The following is a 14091-nucleotide window of genomic DNA, read 5'->3' as shown; positions in this document are numbered from 1 at the left end:
GAACCCTTAGAGTGTGCAATGATTTCTGTCAGAGAAACCTTGCTCTTTATGAGAGGTAATCTAATAATCTGATATTGAATAATATTCCTCTTAATCTCTAGATTCATTTTTTAAAGTCTACCTTTTCTTCTAAATCTTCCTGATATACTTTGTTTTCTCAAAATCCTGTCCTTTCTGCTGAGGGACAAATGACCTCTCTCTGTACTTTCAGTACTCATAAATTTCCAGGCTGGTCCTCACTTCCATTCATGTTGTCCTTTGATGCTCCTGACCTGACTTCACACTTCACCTTCTTACACCACCTCTCTTCTCCCCCCCTTTCCTCCCCCATCCTCCTTTTACCCCTGCCTCATTATTGCTGCATAGCTAAACCTATCATTTATCCAAACATTCTCTCAGACTCTGGCATTGCAGCAAATTTGACATGCGCCATTATTATCCTCTTAGAAGGAGAGCCGAAGTAGGGGTCAGACAGGAAGCCATCATACATGATTCAGTGGCTCCTGAAGGATGGACTGGCCCTGATAAGAAAATTGTTTAAAGTTGATTGCAAGCATTATTCCATGAGACAAAGCGGCTGTAAAAAGACCTACGGCCCTGAGTGATATCAATCCAGATATGTGTTTGTACTAGTCTTATTTTGCTGCACCAATGAAAAATCAACTGTTACTGTGCACTGCCACTGTTCTCTTACTGCTCCTTTTTAGCTACTTAAAGAGAATGATCTCATTGAAAATTCTCAATACATCTGCATAGTTTCTATACTGCTTTATGGAGTCTCGACAAGGAAGAAAGGTGAGACTGCCTGCTATGCCATTCCTTCCATTTTTCACATGTGGAAAATGAGGCACAGGTGGGCTATGCAATTTGTCCAAGTAGAAGAAACACAGTGATACAAATTTAAAGAAGGATATTTTAAGACAAGTGAGTGTCAAGTATGTAACCTACCACATGGGCTGGTATTCCTTACTTAAGCATAAGCAAATTGAGGGCAGATCCTACATCTACTTATATTCACTCTTCTATACAAGTATGTTTTATGATAAATAATGAATCATTAATCATTTTAAAATAAAAGACAAGAAAGCATCATGAGACATCTAGAGGATTGGTTCTTCCAGTGAAGGGGAAAATGAGTAACGATGAAGAAACTCTGCTCTGTGTGCTCTCAATCTTCATGTGCAGCAGAGCCAGGACTGAGATGGAGGATGTGGGCTGGTTGAGTTTGGGCAGACCCACTGGAACTGGGGGCAGACCAGGATCTGGTATGAAGAAGACAGAAGAGAGTGCTAATGAGGAATACACAATAAGACAGGAAGAAATAGAGAAACAGGTCCATTAAGAGGCACTAGATGGCATCGGCTGGGGCAGAGCAAGCTCTGGCCTGTAGGGAAAGCCTGTTTATAGGCAGCACAGAGAATCCAGAAACTAGGTAGGTGGCATCCATTAGGCTTGGCCAGAGATAAATTTAAATAATAATTGAACTAAATATTTATGTGTCAAGTTCTGAAAGAAACACAGAAGACTATGTTTCTGTATGTTTCCTCTTCTTTTCTTAGAAAGAAAGAGACAAAAGTTAAGGAAGTGACTTGTAGATTATGTGGTTAATTTTTTGTATATTATTTGGTTAGTATTTTTTTCCTGTCTTTTGGGGTTGTTGTTATTATTCCTCCCATTTAAAGATAAAGAAATGGATGCTAGGTTGTCAGCATTTAAGCAACCGTAAGAGACAGTCTGTAATTTTGTCCCACATATGTTGAGGTCAAAGTCTATATTGTTGTCCTTCTACCTTGGAGGAAAGGTTTGGGTTAAAAAAGGAAGACTCCTACCAGCAAGAGAATCAGAGAAAGCATGGAAGGTTCTTGAGTGTGGAAGAGCAGGAAATCACAGGTTTTAAAGATGGGCTTAGTCTTGGGCATGAGATTGGAAATGGGGAGACAAAATTCTGGGTAATACTATGGGAGAGGAGGTGATCACTGGAGACAACACACAGCCTGGGCACTAGAGGCCCGCATTTCAGCAGATCAGCCTTAGAATGTGTGCTTACTGTTCCACCCAACCATGGGGAAGGTGGGTGTTAAGACCAGCACTGCTGGGGCCCGGGAGTTTGGCCTAGCGGTTAAAGTGCGTGCCTAGCATGCACAAAGACCCGGGTTCGATTCCTCAGTATCCCACATACACAACCAAGCCGGAAGTGCAACAAGCTACAGAGCAAGCAAGCGGAGCCCAACCGAGTGGTGGCCGGAGCGAGCGGGGCCGGAAAGAGAAGGGGGCCAAAAAAAAAAAAAAAAAAAAAAAAAAAAAAAGACCAGCACTGCTCTGGAACCTGTGGTAGAGCGTCAGGAAGGCAAAGGGCCTGTACAAGAAGGAAGCCATTTTGTGACTAAATAACTTTGAGTTTACATTGTTCTTTGTGCCAATATTTGTCTTGAAGCTATCTCAAATCTGTTTGGAATGAAGTGGAGCACAAATCTAAAAAATGTACTGTGTCAGTAATGGATGCATTTCTCCAGGCAGCTTTAACAGTGAGTGAATTTTTGAAGTTTTTTTTCCCCCTCCTTTAATTGGATAGTTTATTTATGTACCTTTGGTGGCTCACTATCGAAAAACAGCCTTGTGCTCTGGTCACCAGTATATGGATACTCCTTATAGTTTTTTACATGTGCTGTTTCTCCCCTTTAACTGACCACCCCAAGAAGATGGAAGAAATAGGCAGTCAGGCGCCTGGCATATGTGACTGGTGAAAACAAAATGCCACTGTACAGACACTGGGAAAAAAGTTGGCAACATTGCTAGATTTCCACCTCAAGCTTCCAAACTGCACTGATTAAAAATAGCTATAAAATTAATGGAAATCACTGGAACTCTCTAGGCCAGTTACTTTTCTTCTGACTCTAAAATTAGTCCCAGACTGTTTCCTACCTGGCAACAGTCACTCTCAGAAAAAAAGAGCTGGAGACAGAGGAAGTGCGATGATAATGGGGCATGTCAAAGAGCTGATGGGGTCATGAACTCCAGGCTTTGGTGGCAGTGCCACAGTGAGGGAATGAGACACACAGTGACACCTTCCTGTTCCCATCTGTCCGCCAAGGCCACTCTCACCCTAGCCCACTGCAAATGAAGCAGGCAGTCTTGGAGGTCACTCTAGTTCAGAGGCAGCAGATCCCCACAGCCAGGGGTGGGGGCACTCCTCTGGTATCCCCAAAATGGCTTGAGGTAGGATGAAGATACTTGACTAGCTGGGGACCACAGAAGGGGATACCTCAGGGATTCTATGTATCCCAGGCCAATTTTTCATGCACGGTGACTAAACTCAAAGAATTCTCTATAATAACTTCACATTGCCTTCTTACTTTACTTTTCTGTAGCCCTAATATGTACTAGCTTCTTATGCTGCCTCTGACCCTCTACAATTTTAACAGAAGATGTGGGAAGGATAAGGGTCTCAGTACCAGAGGAGTAAATTTTATTTCTGGCTCTGCTGATACCTTGGGTCCTTCTTTGTCAAAGGCACTTTTGGACTATAGCACAGCACTCAGCATGACAACAGGAAACAGGGACCACTTCTTACGGATGAGTAGATCAAAGCACAAAGAGCCACATGTTTCCCTGGCATCTTATGGGGGGTTATACTTGGACTCTGGGGCTTCCCCTTCCACCACTCTGCTGTATGACTGTAGCCAACCATGGACCATCAAAGTCCTGTCTGCTGTGAGATGTCACAAAGCAGTTTGGACTCCCAGTTTCTGCCATGATTGTTTATAGGACAAAGAAGCTCATTAACACTAAAAAGACAATATATGACAGCACCAACATCTGTTGCTCGACAAGTTATTTCACTCATAAATGATCTCTCCAGTAAGAAAGGAAGTAAAATGGTACTGTTGTGCAACAACTGTGTTTACTGATGTCTTGTCTTTTAGGTTTTGTTTCTTAAAAGCAAAGGCAGAGTCATTTCTGTTTGTCTAGTGCCAAGTTATAGATATGAATGAAGCTCACAGATAATCTAAAATCTCTTGGTCTTCCTTCTTACCAGTTCCAAACAACCTTCATTGAAAGCAATGCCTACTTTGAAAAGCCACCATCTCTCTTAACCCAATCTCCAAGGAAAAGGCCCAAGTAAGAGTGGCAGACAAGCACCCACACACATACACATACACACACACACACACACACACACACACACACAAGGCATTTGAATAACTCTAAGCCACGGAGTAGAGTGGGCATATGTGGACCAATGTGGTGCTCCATGTGTGCTCCCCTGAGGCAGTGGTGTCTCCCACAAATGGGGTTACTGCTTCTGACATGAGGCCTCAGTGGTGTAGAAAGGATGACTGACCCTACTGGCAATAAAGAGACTGAGTGGGGGCTCTTGCTGAATGCTAGGTCTAGCCAGAGGGACACACTGTCTAAACAGCATTGAACATAAGCCACAGAATTCTTTCTTGGTACTATCTTTTGAGTCATGCTATTTCATTAGAATTAGTTAAAACAGAATGGACCAAACAAAAGTGGACTCTGATGGTAAAAAGATTTGCTCACATATTCATACCCCAAAGACTAGACTTCTCTGAAATTTTAAATGCTAAAAGAGACAAGAGTCCCATGCCAAGCTTCTCTGGCCATGAAGACACATTGCTTTGGAGACCTAAAGTGCACACGATAACAGAAGAATGATGAAAGCCCTACAGCTGGAGGCTGGATGGACACCCCCGAGCCTGAGCTGCTCCAGCCTCTCCCCGCCCCTGTTTCCTGCATGGTGCATATTGGAAACACATTGGGGTCATTTTCCCTTTTAAAACTGCTGTTTTATGTTTGGGCTCTCAAGTTGTCCTTGTTTCTGCATCCTAACATCCTCACATGGCAACTCAATATGTTCCATGTTCAGATAAGGATAAGAGGATTTTCCCTCCCTTACCTTCTGAGAAATAGGAGATGCTAGCCTCAAGATGAGCAGAAATAGGGACATGTGGTGTGGCAGGTGAGAGAAGGGAGAACAAAATGAATCTATTTACTTTGGCCCATCTTATATCCAAACACCAGAACTCAGAATTATTTAGATTCTGCTGACCCTCATAGCAATGCAAGCCACAGCTCTTGCCAAGAACAAATTAGGCTGTCTCAATCTATTTCTCTACCCAATCCAGAAAACTTCCTGGTGTGAGGAAGTTGCAAGGTCAGCAGGCAGGACAGAAGGTCACCTGAGAGAGGGAACAGATAAGACTACATTCCAGGCCTCTGCTGGGAATACTACATATTGGAAACACAAACCAATCTGTTCTTAAAACCCAGACTAAGCACTTGGCTGCATTTGTATGTCTAAAATATCCAGGATGGCAATGTCATCAGGCAACCCTGAATGTTTAACTTTTAGTCAGCTTGAGGGGGTTCATGGTCCAGGCAGGCTATTGACTAGTTTAGCTTTACAGGCTCTGGGCAGCCTCGCCCAAAGCTAGGGTCCTTCTCCATGCTGCTGTGGTAGAAATCTTTAGAATTGCATCCCTTTGAGGCCATACTGTTATTGCTGTTATGCAGTGCTTCATGGGAGCTCCAGGCTCCTCTCCTTTCACTATGCCCCAAACAGAGGCCCTGTAGAGTGGATCAAGGATAAAACAACACTTGGGAAAACATAGTAACAGCCAACAGTAGTAAAAAGGACAATCGATTTAGTGGTATGTTCTCTTATCCTTTCCAAGGTAAGAGACTCCCCATTTCAGAGTTATGACATCAGAGAATTCAACATTTATGCAAAAGAGTCTTGATATTAGTAAGGACAAATTAATGCACTTACATTGCATTTTATCTTTTTCATCAGATTGCAGGATAATTCTGATTCTTTTACATAACTGGCTGGAAAGGAAGAGGTGGCCCCAGTGTAAAGGAATTGTGGATGGTATCTTCTTAGTGGGAACATTATTTTGTTTCAGATTCTACCTTAGTGAAACCTGTTAAAAAGTTGGGATGAACCTATTTCCTATTCAACATATACGACTAACAATGAGAAAATATTTTCATCTGGTGCTTGGATGCTGGGGAGAGAGGGCAGCATACTATGAAGCGGGATGAGTCATGTTTCCTTGACAAGTGCAAATAAAATGCTGTGCCCTGGTCATAGAGAAGTTTGACAGCCATATCCTGTTACAGTCCTTTTTGACTATCCCTCGCCACCTGTCCAGCTTTACCTCCTACCACTCTCTCTTTATGAAGCTGTGGCCACCTTTGAGCTTCCTTCTCTCAGAGGCCTTTGCATAAGCTATTTCCACTACCTAAGGCATTCCTTTCTCTATCCTCTTCAACTTGCAAACTTCTTATCCACATAGGTTAAGCTTAGGTGTCACATGTCCAGGAGCCTTCCGTGGAGTTTCAGCCCTGTTAAATTTGGAGCACAGCTGAATCCACTACTAAAGGTGTATCCCCAGGTGAAAGGTATCGGGGCTATACTTGGAATGTCCTTGCTGTTCTTTCTCTCAAAAGGAGATGTGGCAGTTGGCAATGAGTGCAAACCAACAGAGGGTGCAAAGGTGTTTTCACTCTTTAGTTTGGCATAGTTGGATGTCAGAAAAATAAAAGGCTTCGGTGTCTCTGCACACTATGTCTGAGTTTTATGTAGGGTTCAGCTAAGAACACTGGTTTAGCTCTTGGCATACCTGGATCAGATATGAGGCTGTAGAGAGGGCTGCATGCAGGATACACAGGTGGCTCCCTTGGGTAGCTCAGGGTGAGAAAGGCCAGAAGAGCCTTAGGGGCAACTTAGTGATGGCATCTCCTTGAGCTCTGTTAGAGGCCCCAAAGAAATTATTGCTCCCAGTATCTAAAAAACGGATTTTGTGCCTGAATTGAGATTTCTAGCTTCTCTTCAAAAACTTGATTTTGCAGCATTTGCCTAATATCCCAAACTAGCAGCAACTGGTAGGAGCTGAGCCATTGTTGTTCTCTTTCATTAGAACTCAACTTCCCAGCTGTCTTCCTTAATGTTGATACCAATGGTGTGCTTCCTGTTGCCTATGAATTTGTTTCTGTTCCACCCAAGGACAGGTTAGAAATCCAGCTGGATTGTATTTGGAGAAGCAAAGGGAACCAGATTTTGAATCCTAAGTCTCAGTATGAAACATCTCAGCACCCTGGCGTAGCTTCTAGGTAATATGCTATGCCTGGTGCCTGCACAAAATTGAGTATAGTTGGTAGATTTCTGTTCACAGGGAGAGGCAAGACTCCCTCAATGAAGGAAAACTAAGTTGTTGCAGAATTATTAGGCTAATAGTGTGACCACTTAACATAGTATGTTCAGTGATAACTGTCTTCTTGTGTACTAAAATAAACAAAAATATGTAGACTGAATCATGGAGACTGGCTCTTTACAATGAGAGAGGCTTTGAGATTTAATAGAGATATAATTCAGGAAGAAAGGGAACTTTAGATTCTATCTCCGAAGAGAAAATACTTAGCCCTTGAACTGCATGGCTTATGATGCCAAATATTGAAGTTCATCAGTGTTCAAAAGAAAAGTCCTAATGTCTATTAGGCTCCAAGCTTCTCACCAGGCTACCCTCTAATTCAGAGCACCTACAGCTCCCTGCTGCTGCTCCCAGATCAAAGCCCCAGGCTTGAACTGGAGTCCTTTGGAAATGAATGCTCCTCTCCCCTCTGTCATTACATAACAAACCCTTCATGCACACATGTATATACATAAATACACACATGCGCATGTGCGTGTTGAGCATCTCCTACTTATCAATGTATAGTCCTGAACATGGCATGGTCTGTGGGAACTGTTGGTATCTTGTCCTCAGGAAATCTGTGATGAGGAGTCCACTCCTCCAGGAGACCACTGCTGCTGCTGAGGGAGGGAGAGATAGTCGAGTCCCCAGAGCATAGCCCTGACCTGTAAGCCCACTGAGACCAGAGCTACACTGTAATTCTCTTATGCTCTCAAAAGCATTCTGGAATCTAACATGTTTTTGTATTGTATGAGTACAGTTACAATTATCTTAATTTTCTGAGGGCAATGGAAAAGCAAAACATGAAAACTACTCTCTATCCCAAGGTAAGTAAGTTTATGGTTCATTTCTTATATCTAGGAGCTGTTTATGATTCCTAAACTTTAGTCAGTTCCAAAGTCAAGGTTGTCTAATGATCTGTTCTATATTAGTTAAAAATATTGTTGAAAGGAATCTTTGAGTTTCCCACACATATTTAGCAAATACCAAAATTACAACTGGGCACATATTTAATCTCTGTACATATTTTATATCTTGATAGTAGTCCTCTTTATCCTTGTTTCAGTTACCTGTCAACTGTGGTCCCAAAATATTAAATGAAAAATTTCACACATAACCAATAATTATTGATGATTAACCATTCATAGTGATTAATAACAATGTTACTAGGACTGTAATATTAATCACATTCATATATAACCTATTTTAGGAAGTAAACAGTTGGCAAGTTTTAAATCTCATGTCATTCTAGGTAGCATGATGAACTCTCCCATTGCTCTGCTCTACCCACCCAGGAATAAATCACACCTTTGTCTAGCTTATCCACACTGTGCATGCTCCCTGCCCATCAACCACTTGGTAGACACCTCAGTTCTCATAGTTTATGTAATCTGGTGCTTGTAGAATCTTCACAGAGTAGACCAATGCATGACACAAGCCCTGTGTTTCCTCACTCCTATCTTCACAAGCCATGGAAACATCTCACACAGGAAGAGGGAATATAGTATGGAAATATATTTTGAAAGACTAATTCAGAGCAGATAATTTTATTAGTTTATCCTATTTTTGTTGTTCTTTGTCGGGGTCTTTCATCCCAGTCCCTCTCAATCAGCAGGAGGGATAGGGAGAACACGCCCTGACCAGGACGAGCCAAGCGGGGAGAGGGCTCACTGGCCACACCCAGCCCTCCTTCTCTGGAGCACAGGCAGGTTCATCAAGGCAGGAATCTCTAACTCTCAACCCCCCCCCCAAAATCCTCCTGAGGAATGCCTCCAGCTAATATACCCTCACTCTAGATCTCAGCAGAGAGTGATAAAGCATTTGTAACCAATGGTAATCAAATTTTGCGCCCTGCCTCTTGTGCCTTGCCTTGTCTCAGCAGAAAGTTATTAGACATGGCGTTACTTGGCTCCCAGCATCTCCCCCATCTTTATTTTAGAAAAAAGAAAAAACCTAGGATATGTGGGGCTACCATCATATCAGATCAACTGTGCCTGTCTTAGGTGTCTCCAAGCTTGTTAGTCTTCTTACCCATCATGGGATTACCAAATACTCTTTACTTGGCTCCTGTCTTAGGTTGATAGGCTAACAGGTCGGACTTGCCCGTCTTTGACTACCAGCCGTCTATTTAAGTAAACCAGACCTGAGGGGATGCACCTATTTCCATGGCAGCAAATGCCTGTCATATTACCATTCACTGTCTACGTTGACTTTGTATTATTTTCCTTGGAATCTTCCAATCCCTCCCCCACTTTTGTTTTAATTTATCCTATCTCACTTTCCAAAAATGACTCTGGTCCCTTCATTTTCAGGGGGTTGATGGGCGAAGATTCATCTTCTATAACTTCTTCAAGCTGACTCAGGGGCGTTGTTTCCATACTTAGCTAGGGACCCTAAAAAGCTTAGCCTATTTTCAACTATGGGCGGTGGCTCCCTATCTTGCAATTCTGCACCTGAGCACAGGCTTTCTAAATCACTACCACTTAATTCTTCCTCTTTCTCAAGTATTTCTCCAAGCGTCTTTGTGCTTCTCTCCATCTGTTCTTTGTTTACTCCCATATAAGTTGCCACATAATTTAGACTTAGACTTACCCAATTCAATGATAAATTCATCCATTATATATAGCATGCTGAAATTTAACCTTGAACATGTTCACTCACACCCATTTACACACACATTCATACTCAAAAATCTTAAAATTTCTTTTGCTATTATTCTTAGAAACTTCTGAACCCATTATTCCATATGGTTCTTTTCGGAACCTCTAAGCAGAAACTACCCACTCCCTTCATTCCCTTCCCTTCCTTCCTTCATTATGCAATATATTGCTGGTCTTGGTAGAAGTAGATCAAGAAAGATCATTGTCCTTATAAAGCTCATGTTCTAACTGTTCCATTAAATATAGTAGTCAGAAGCCAATGTAAATATTTACATGTAAGTTTAATGAATAAAGTCACAGATTTCATTCCTCAGACACACATGGACAGTGGCTACCATACCATATGTGCAGATGTAGAACATTTCCAGCATCATAGAAAGTTCTGTTAGACAGCATCATTCTAGACACTCTTCATTCTAGAGTTTCTTTTTACAGTGACACCTTCAGCACTGCCAACACTGTAAGCTTTAGAAAATCATCACGATGTTAAAATAATGTGTACAACATAAAGGTCTGTCCCAGTACATTAATAAATAGAGGATGGATAACTATACTTAAGAAGGCAAACTCAAGGAATATTTTTTTGTAGGAAAAGGGAACTCGTGACAGGATTGAAAATAAGATTAAAAGTTGTGATCTGTGCTTTTTTCAACTTGGGCCCAGCAGAATGGCTCCCGCAAAGAAGGGTGGTGAGAAAAGGGTCATTCTGCCATCAAGGAGGTGGTGACCCGAGAATACACCATCAACATTCACAAGCGCATCAATGGAGTGGGCTTTAAGAAGCATGTTCTTGGTGCACTTAAAGAAATCGGGAAGTTAGCCATGAAGGAGATGGGAACTCCCGATGTGCATATCGATACCAGGCTCAATAAAGCTGCTGGGCCAAAGGAATAAGGAATGTCCCCTATTGTATCCACGTGTGGTTATCCAGAAAGTGCAATGTGGATGAAGACTCACCAAACAAACTCTATACTCTGGTAACCTACGCCCCTGTTACCACCTTCAAAAATCTACAGACAATCAATGTGGATGAGAACTAACCAGTGAATGTCAAATAAAACTATAAAATTGTTTTTTTAAAGTTGTGCATTATAATAGTGTGAATAAAATTTTAAAAGAAGAAATCTCTTCCCCATATTTTTATTTAAAAGATTGATTAATATTTTATTTTATTTCTAATATTAAATTTATATGATTGGATCTACCTAGTATGTTTTCTTCTCCATATTCTCTTGATTTCCTTTATTGTTTTCTTTCCTATAAAATAGGAGTCAAAAGTACAATTCTAAGAAATATAATCTAGTATTGCATAAATTTAGCACATGATTGTATTTCTAATTTTCTGTCTTTATATCTCAGAACACATCATTTCCTGGGCTGAGTTTGGTAATGTACAACTATGCTACATAAAACATCCTTCATTACTATAATGTATCTTTTAACTCAATATATGTGACTCAATTGAATCAACAGCTATTAAATATGTAAAAAAGTTGTGATATGTGAAAGTAATGCATCCACTACTTGATGAATGTAACCCCTCTAATATTACATGAACAATAAAATAAAATGTTAAAAAAAGTTGTGATTTGCATTTAGCCAACAGAGTCAGCTTGTCACAATTTTAAAGGGTCAGAGGATCCCTTCCACAGGTAAATCACAGCTATAATGACAGCATTGGTCAGTGAGGGTAGGGAAAAGACACAATAGCAGCTTTCAAGTGCCCAAGGAGTTCTCATTAGGGGGAAGTAAACAAAAGTTATGCCCTCCTATTTTAGGAAATGAACAGTTTGCAATAAATGTCTGAAATAGTCCTAGTTCTTAAGTATTACTATACTTTTCAAAATGAATGCTCTGTGAGGCCTCCCTTCTAATCAGCCAATGTGCTAGTGGGGGCCAGCTATAAAAAGAAGCAGTACTTAGGTGTCCATCTCTTAGCCTCAGAAGGAAACTGAATAACAACATGCACACGCTATGTGGTCAGTGAGGGAGACCTCTGGGATGGGATTCAGAATAGCTCTTGTCTGGAGCTGTCCAATCCTGTGGGCATCCTGGCAACATGAGAACTAGGAGAGTGGAAGGTGTTTGAAAGAGACATAAACAAGTGCTGTGTGGAGGCTACATTGGGCCAACTTCAGCAACCAAATGTCTGATGACAAGGGAAACAGGAGGGAAATTATCCCTCATAAAAATGACCTGGTAGATGGCCAGTCATCCACCGCTGTCACTGTCATCAGAATGCACCCATAACTAGCATTTACATACTACATTCCAGACAATTGTTTACTTCATCTGATTCCTTTACCAACCCTGCAAGATGGCTGCCATTAGGATTCCTTCAGACAGACAGAAAAAAAAAAAAAACAACTGTCAGGACAAGTAACTTGTTCAGTATCACATAGCTCAGTAGTTAAGTAGCCAGTGGGAATTTAAAAGTATTGATCACTACGCTTGTGGAAATGAGGGAAGTTTGATGGGCATTGACATCTGCATATGTTGTCAGAGCATCCTGGAAACCTTCTAGGCACCCTGAAGACAAGCACAGAACCACTGGAAGTAAAAAGGGTGAAGAGTCAAGGAAACAGACTGCTCATGGGCAGTGGGTATTTTTCAGTGTTAGATCTCCCCCACATCTCTGGGAAGCTTACTTTTTTGGGGGGGAGGGGCAAAGAGGGTCCAGTGGCTTGGACCCAGGGCCTAGGCACTGTTTCTGAGGTCAGTACCATTTTTCAAGGTTAGCACTCTACCACTTGAACCACAGACCTACAGCTATTTGGTGGTTGACTGGAGATCAGAGTCTCATTGATTTTCCTATCTGGGCTGGCTTTGAATGATAATACTCAGGTATCAGTCTCCCGAAAAGCTAGGATTACAGGCATAAGCCACCAGAGCCCCGCTTGGTATTTTTACTCTTTGGTTTATGATTCTACTCGCCAAGTCCTCAGTGGCCAAGACAACAGATGTTGAAGAGATCTAAAAATTTTGTACTTGTCCATTAATGTCTAGGAGGATAATGGTCTAAATCAGCTTGAGCATCAATGTGAGATTCTATCCCTCAAATAATTAAAAGTAAAAAGGAGTAGTGTGTGACTAAAGAGGTAGAGAACTTTCTTTTTTATACTATTTTATTATAAAGGTGATATACAGAGGGATTATAGTTACATAAGTAAGGTAATGAGTACATTTCTTTTACAAGCATAAAACCCTGAATTTAATCCTCAATACCTCTGAAAAACACAAAAAGCAAAAAATGATTCTAGAGTTAGGCTGTCTAAATTCAAATCTAGTTCCAGCACTGACTATAGGCATGTAATCTGACTTCTCTTTATCAGCATTTGTACCTGTAAAATCAAAATAACAATAGTTCCTTTCCTCCCACATATATACTCTGTTTACCAGTTCTTGGTGATACTTCATAAAAGTTTTATGACTGCCAATGACGATTATCCATTATTTGCTAAGTTAGGCTGTCAACTGGCAACCTTTCCTCACTAGTCACACTTTTTGCATAGACATGAAACTGGCTATAAGAATGAACAGCTTTGGTCTAACTGAATTTAAGCTGTACACTAGGGAACATTTTTTAGACACGTGAGTTTCTCCATATGTGTGTATTCATGTGTGTGAGGGTCAGAATAGAATAGGCAGAGGCCAAGAAGAGATTCATGGAACCCAGAGCCTTTCTTAAGACAGTGCATGAACTTGAGATGGTCTCTGTTGTTATTGGCTAGACAGCAAAAGGACAGAGATGGTTTTGGGAAGGTGGGAACATTTCAGTAAACATCTCAGTCAACATCTCTGCAGGAAACAGATGACATACTCAGACTGGGTCACGTGAGGAGAACTTAATAAAAAAGGCTATTATAAAGATATGGGTAGGTAAAATTAAAAAAAAAAAGATATGGGCAGGGTTTAGAAACAATCAGTGGAGGCCCAAAGAGACAGTGAAAGGAAGTGTTCAAAACACAGAGAAAGGTGCTCAGTGGAGAGGGTGACCCCAGTCTCCTAGTAAGACTTTTAGCTGATGCCTCTCTTTAATCCAATCCCAGAAGCAATAGAGGCAGATACTCCATTAGGGCAGATATTGCAGATGTCAGCTTCTCAGACTCCTTCCTAACCCCAGCATAAAGCAGAATAAAAGTAGGAGGGGGAAGAACTATAGGAAATATGAAACTAAAGGAACAGAGATTAACTTGGAGAAAGTGAAAAAC

The 14091-nt window shown here is 41.3% G+C and overlaps 1 protein-coding gene and 1 pseudogene across 2 annotated transcripts in view; one reads left to right on the top strand and one right to left on the bottom strand.

Annotated features, from left to right (window-relative positions):
- The window catches only part of Scfd2 (sec1 family domain containing 2), a 304676-nt gene that overhangs the window by 87472 nt on the left and 203113 nt on the right, over positions 1-14091 (bottom strand). The window lies entirely within an intron of this gene.
- Positions 10347-10926, top strand: LOC150055764 (large ribosomal subunit protein eL31 pseudogene; annotated as a pseudogene).

Source organism: Megascapheus bottae, chromosome 13 (genome assembly GCF_031878675.1).
Source record: "Megascapheus bottae isolate mThoBot1 chromosome 13, mThoBot2.hap1, whole genome shotgun sequence".
NCBI classification, from domain to species: domain Eukaryota; kingdom Metazoa; phylum Chordata; class Mammalia; order Rodentia; family Geomyidae; genus Megascapheus; species Megascapheus bottae.
The sequence above is the reverse complement of the archived record's forward strand: the minus strand, read 5'-3'. Positions and strand labels throughout refer to the sequence as shown.